Genomic DNA, 7061 nt, shown 5'->3' on the forward strand with positions numbered 1-7061 from the left:
AGGACAGCAATGTCAGAGTCCAGAAGAGTACACCACTAGCTACTCCTCCCATTTTACCACAAGCAAACAGCTCTGCTGTGTCCACTGAGCAGACAACCCCAATACTTGAGACTCCAAATGAGAGATCCAGAAGCACAGCCTCATCTAGAACAGCTACTTCAGCTAAGCACTAAAACAGATTCAGAGAGCTCCAATCAGAGCCCCATTAGCATCAAGCTCCATAATCAATGGATTGGAATCATCAGTGTCCACTGACTCTCAGATATCAGCCACGATCACAGTTCTAATAGCATTAAGCATACCAGGTGATGGCGTCCTATCAATGGGATCCATGACAGCCACTGTGTCTGAGGAGTAAGCTACAATGATTCCCCCAACCAGACTGAACAAGATCACCAATGTGAAAGAATCTCTACCCACGACAACCAGTGCAGTCATCCATACCACTTCAATAGCCCTGACCATCCTAGGGATGACTGTTCCTGGAACAAGCATGTCCGGGACTCTGCAAGGGGAAACTACAGCTGCACACCCAGCCCCAACTATAGCCCTCATGATGAGCATACTGTCCAAAACATGCCACTGCGCTGCCACACAGACACCTTCCTGGCCAGTGGAATCAGCCCCGAGTGCTGGCGCTACAGCAGCCTAGTCACCTGAGACAGCAGCTGCTCACTCAACAGCCCTCATCACCCAGCAGCTTGGGGACAGCAAAGTCCTCTGACTTGAATGGGTCCAGTCAGGTTTCCCTAAATGCACCCAGAGCAGTCGTCCCGGAATAGGAGCCCATGCTTTGGATGAGTACCAGCTGGTGGGGGTGTTTATACATGCAAGGACAACTATGACGCCCTCTTAGGTGAGTCTGAGCAGCTCATGTCTATACAGCAAAGAAGAGGCGGGGGCCAGAGTGGACACTGTAACTCTGGGAAGGCCCAGGCAAAATGTGTGTCCAGAGGCTATGGGAGGACCAGTGAGGTTTGGCCAGATACTGGCATCTGAACAGTTCATTGGGTAGAGGTGATTTTCTAGGAAGAGGACAGCAGCTGAGCACATGAGGTTGTAGCAGTAGATGTAGGCTGCAGGGACAGAATACCACAGACTGGGCAGCTTTTAAAGAACAGAATTTTATTTCTCACAGTTCTGGAGGCTAGAAGTCCAAGGTCAAGGCACCAGCAGATTAGGTATCTGGTGAGAGCCCACCTCCTTGTTCACAGACATCTGTCTTCTCTCTGTGTCCTCACGTAGTACACGGGGCAAGAGGACTCTGTGGGGTCTCCTTTATAAGGGCAATAATCCCATCCATGTGGGCCTGTCTTCATGAACTAATCACCCCCGAAGGCCTCATCTCCTATTATCATCATTATTTGGTGTTAGGATTTAACCTAACATTAAAAATCACTCTGTAGCAGAGATAGAATGGACAATTCATCAGCCCCCAACCCCTGGGACCCCAGCTGACGAGAGAATGGGATTTCAATGTGGGATTTCAACAGATGTTACACACACAGACAAGGGTTCTGTTGTTAAATATATTGGGAAAATACTGGATTAAACAAAATGGTTTCTTGACTGCAGGAATTTTCAGAGCCTTTAATATTCCACTATCTTCCAAGACTCCCTTAAAAATCATATTTTTAAAGCAGATCATAGCATACATTTCCCCAGAGTATCTGTCCCTAGACTCCTCATTCTGAGGAACATTTATGCAGCCCCTTGGAATATACCCAGCTGCGGAGGAGAGGAATTCAGATTAGAGTAGAACAGCGCGGGGCAGGCAGAAGTGACTGGGGTGACCAGCACAACCCGGGGTGGGGTGGGGAGTTAGTAAAGCCCTGAGAAGGTGCTGGTGCATTAGAAGGTTGTCCATTTGTCAACAAACTGTACTGGTGAGATACTTGCAAAATGCTGTAAAATCCTTCCCCAGAAATTAGGAAGTATATCATTGTGTTTTCATGCACTGAGAATGAGACAGCTTTGGTTTTGGTGTTAATTTTTTTTCCGGGTTGGTAGGAATATGGACTCTGCAACATAGACTGTCTGGGTTTGAACTACGCCTCCTTTTCTTCTGCTGGGAATAATAAGAGCACATTTACTGCATAGCATTTGTGTCTGAGGGTTAGCTTTATTGATTTTATTATTTGGCATTCTGTATCACAAGATACTACTGACTGCAACAGCAGAAAGTTATGTGATGGACTTGACCCCCCACCCCACCCCCACCAAGCATACATTGGTACAAAGCACCTGCTCTTAAATTGTAACCCAACCCTCTGACCAAACCTGCCCACCAAAACAGAAAAACAGTGAGCTTTTTTAAAAAGGAAAGGGAGAAAAGTCTTTAAATTCAAAATAAGAAACCCAGATGCGTTTAACACTAGTATCTCCACTATGTTTTGCTTTTTAATGACTTTTAAATAGTTCATCCCAAATTCAGTAGAAAGTGTGGAAAGAGGGGGTGCCTGGGTGGCTCAGTCGGTTAAGTGTCTGTCTTTGGCTCAAGTCATGATCCCAGGGTCCTGGGATCAAGTCCCACATTGGGCTTCTTCCTCAACGGGGAGTCTGCTTCTCCCTTTCCTTCTGCCTGCTGCTCCCTCTGCTTGTGCTCTCTCTCTCTCTCTCTCTCTCTCTCTTAAATAAATAAATAAAATCTAAGAAAAAAAAAACTTGGAAAGAGCAGGCACAGAAAGAAGGGAAGGGTTAAGTATGAGCTTCTCTTTCATCACCCCAAAAGCATCACTGTTTGACATGTATCAGGACACCGTGTATTGCAAGTGGCAGAAAACCCAACTCTGACTGGCTTGAGCCAGATAGATAGATTAGATAGATAGATAGATAGATACCATGAAAAAAATAAAACAGAATTTGTTGATCCATGAAACTAAAATGTCCTAAAGAGGACTTGAAGATGCAGATGCCCCTGCCTCCTGACTCCCAGAGTGGCTCCCTCCCTACCTCGTCCCTCCTTTCCCTCTACTCCTCTCCCTTCCCTCCCTCAGGGTTGTCTCTTCATTTTTTTAAGATCTTATTTTTAAATAATCTCTACAACCAACGTGGGGTTTGAACTCACAACCCTGAGATCAAGAGCCCCATATTCCACGACTACAGCAGCCCGGCACCTGAGTGCCGGGCTTCAGATTTGACTTTTAGGAGACAAAAAGAGCTCTTGACTTCAAACAGTTTGGATCCTTCAAACACCCCAAAGCCCAGGCTGCCTGTTGGAATGAGAGAGAAATCAAAGAACAAATCAAATTAGTATCTCTAAAAAACAACCTTGCCAGACAAGTAACAGAAACCCAACTGGGCTGCTCAGTGAAGGCAGGAGAACTTATTATAGGGTGTCTCCTGGGGGCTCCTGAGTGGCTCAGTAGGTTAAGCATCTGCCTTCAGCGCAGGTCAAGACCCCAGAGTGTTGGGATTGAGCCCCACATCAAGCCCCACATCAAGGCCTACTCAGGCTCACTGCTCAGCAGGGAGTCTGCTTGTCCTTCTTCCTCTGCTGCTCTCCCTGCTTGTGCTCTCTCTCTCTCAAATAAATAAATAAAATCTTAAAAAAAAAAAAAAGTGTCTCCTGGAGGCCAAGGATAGGCTCCAACCAGGTTCTCCAGAGACTAGGACTTGGAACTGTCAAAGTGGCAGGAATCAGGGAATTACCCTTCTCTCTCCTCCTACTCTTTACCTGAACCTGCTTTGTTCCTCCCTCTATACGCTGGCTCCCCCACCTCTTAGCACACATGACAGAGAATGGCTGTCTCAGAATCTCGAGTTTTATACCACCTTCTTTTTGTTTTGTTTTGTTTCAAAAATTTTACTTATTTATTTGACAAAGAGAGAGATCACAAGTAGGCAAAGAGGTAGGCAGAGAGAGAGGGGGAAGCAGGCTTCTGGCTGGGCAGAGAGCCCAATGTGGGGCTCGATCCCAGGATCCTGAGACCATGACCCAAGCTGAAGGCAGAGGCTTAACCCACTGAGCCACCCAGGTGCCCCAAACCACCTTCTTAATTTAGATTCAGTTCCTAAGAAAGAGATTGTGAGTGGATCAGGGTCCCCCGGGGCCATCATGGTGTAAGGGTCTCACCTCCTGTAAGGGGAGTCTTTGTTTAAGGGGAGTCATGATGGGTTGGGCTAATACCCCCACAACATCTCTACCCAGATTAGAATAGTACCCCTTCCTATGTCATCCCAGGAGGCTCTGAGATGTCATACTGGCTCTGGTCCTCCTGCAGACCTGTCCTTGGTGTAGGTGGCCCTGCGTAGACAACTGAGGTGGTCCTGAGCAGCCGCTTCCTGAAGATTCACTGCTGGATCCTGAGGGAAGGTGCCTTCTTAGGATGTCTCAGTGTTGGCAAGACAGAGGAGGGTTGTTGCCATGTGTGGGTTTCCATGATGGAGAAGAAGGAGGGTACTTGTGGACCGTACTTCTCTGTAAGCAAGCTGGGAGGAGCTGCCTGACAAGAATGGGGGAGTCTGTGGGGAAGAGGCGGGATGTGGAGAGGACTGCGAAATGGGTGGTTGGCACCAGTCATGACTTTATATCCATCCATGGTCAGAAGGAAATGGAACACAGTGATTAAAGGTGTGGGTGGGCACAGCAACCAGGCTGCTAACTGAAGAGACTTCAGAAACCTATTTAACTTCTGTGAGCCTCAGTTTTCTCATCTCCTTCAAAAAGAAAGGGTCAAGGTGGAACTTGGAATGGATTTACTGATGGTGAACTTGAGCCCCGGAAATAAAGACCATGGGATAAGAAGATTAAATGGGCCTCAGGGAGTATAAGAGACAGAGATTAAACAGGTGATCCCCTAATGCCCACAGGAGGTAGCATCTGTGCAGACAGGTACTTGGTGGGTAAGTAATTTGCTGTCCCTTGGACTTGTACATTGGTTGGTTTCTCTTCCTGGAAACCCTCAACTCCCTGATATCCATAGAGAAAACTCTCATCTCCTTCAAGTCTTTGCTAAAATGTGACCATTTCAATGAAGCCCAGCCTGCCCATGCTGTTTAAAATTGCAACTACTCTCCACTCATCCATTCTAGATCAGTTTCTTTCTTCTATGTATCACCTCCTAACTATATGCCATATTATATGAGATCATTTGCATTTTTAAAAATGAAGTTATTCATCTGAAATTAATGATATACTAGCATATGTTGGCTAATTGAATTGAAAGAAAGAAAGAAAGAGAAAGAAAGAAAGAAAGAAAGAAAGAAAGAAAGAAAGAAAGAAATTTAGTTATTTACTGTACGCCCTTACCCACTAAAGAATGGGAGGTTTGGGTCTGTTTTGTTCACTCATGTTTCCTAATTTTCCCAAGGACCCAGAATAGAGTCTATATATAGTAAGAATTTCTTTCTGCGGGGCACCTGGGTGGCTCAGTGGATTAAGCCTCTGCCTTCGGCTCAGGTCATGATCTCAGGGTCCTGGGATCGAGCCCCACATCGGGCTCTCTGCTCAGCAGGGAGCCTGCTTCCTCCTCTCTCTCTGCCTGCTTCTCTGCCTACTTGTGATCTCTCTCTCTCTGTCAAATAAATAAATAAAATCTTTAAAAAAAAAAAAAAAGAATTTCTTTCTGCCATGCACTATACAGCACAGGCCTATCCAAATATTATTGGTTATAGAAGGGGTTACATTTAGGTTACTGTCACCTCAAAAAAAGTCACCATGACAATAGTGTGGACAGTTCATACCACTATTTCCTAACCCCTTAGCTCAGAACTTACTTACTTTCTTTCTTTCTTTCTTTCTCTCTTTTTCTTTCTTTCTTTCTTTCTTTTTTTAAAGGATTTTGATGGGACACCTGGGTGGCTCAGTCGGTTGAACTGCTGCCTTCGGCTCAGGTCATGATCCCAGGGTCCTTGCTCAGCAGGGAGCCTCTTTCTCACTCCACCTCTGCCTGCCCCTCTGCCTGCTTGTGCACTCTCTCTCTGACAAGTAAATAAATACAATCTTTTTAAAAATTTTATTTAAAAAATTTTTGCTTGTTTATTTGACAGAGACACAGCAAGAGAGGGAACACAAACCAGGGGAGTAGAAGAGGGGGAAGCAGGCTTCTCACCAAGCAAGGAGCCCAAGGCGGGGCTTGATCCCAGTATCCTGGTATGACCTGGCAGACCCTTAAGGTCTGCCACCCAGGTGCCCCAGCTCAGAATTTTCTATGTCTATCAGAGTTTGCCCACCAATCCCTACATTGCCACCAATAACTGAGGTTTATTTTTTTTTTCAGTTTGGAGCAATTATTGCTAATAAGTGATGATTGATAAACTATGCCCAATCAAGCAAACTTTACCGAAAGAAGAGAGCCTTATAAAAACAAATAAAATTAAGACAAAGAAAACGAAAAGATTGGGGTACCTAGGCTGGCTCCATCTGTTCAACATCAGACTTTTGGTTTTGGTTGAAAAATCTCTGGGTGGTAGGATAGAAACTCTCAGCGGGGAGTCCTCTTCTCTCCCTCTGGCTCTGCTCCTCCTCCCACTGGTGTGCTCGCTCTCTCAAAATAAATCTTAAAAAAAAAAGAAAAGAAAAGAAAACTAAAGATCATCTTGCCATGAATTATCACCATCACACCACCAAAGTAATAGTAAAGAGAAGAAACCAAAACACAGAGGGAAAGAAAAGATAGAAAGAAAGAAAGAAAGAGAAAAGGCAGAAACAAAGAAGAAAAAAGAAAGAGAAAAAGAGGGAGGAAGGGAGTAGGCGGGAGGAAAGAGTCAGGGGAGAGAGAAAGAGAAGGGGAAGGGGGCAAAAGTATAATCTTCCGCCTAGGATTGATGCGAGGATGGAATGAAATAATGCACGTAAAGTTCTCAGTTGGAGACGCAGCATCTACCCTCAAACAGCACAAGCGAAAAGGGGGAAATCAATGTTTCTGCGCCCACAGAGCCAGCCCAAGCCAGGACGCTGCCTCTCCCCAACAGCTGCCCAGTCAGCAACTGGCTGCTCAGAGGCTGCGGGCCAAGGGGGCCTCTCTGCCAGGGACGCTGGCCTTCATTCAACGCGTTCCACTTCGTGACCAACGACACGTTCTACCTGCACAGCCAAGTGACCTTGTGTGACGAGCGAG

This window comes from Lontra canadensis, unplaced genomic scaffold (assembly GCF_010015895.1).
Source record: "Lontra canadensis isolate GAN:19392208 unplaced genomic scaffold, GSC_riverotter_1.0 scaffold25, whole genome shotgun sequence".
Lineage (NCBI taxonomy): Eukaryota > Metazoa > Chordata > Mammalia > Carnivora > Mustelidae > Lontra > Lontra canadensis.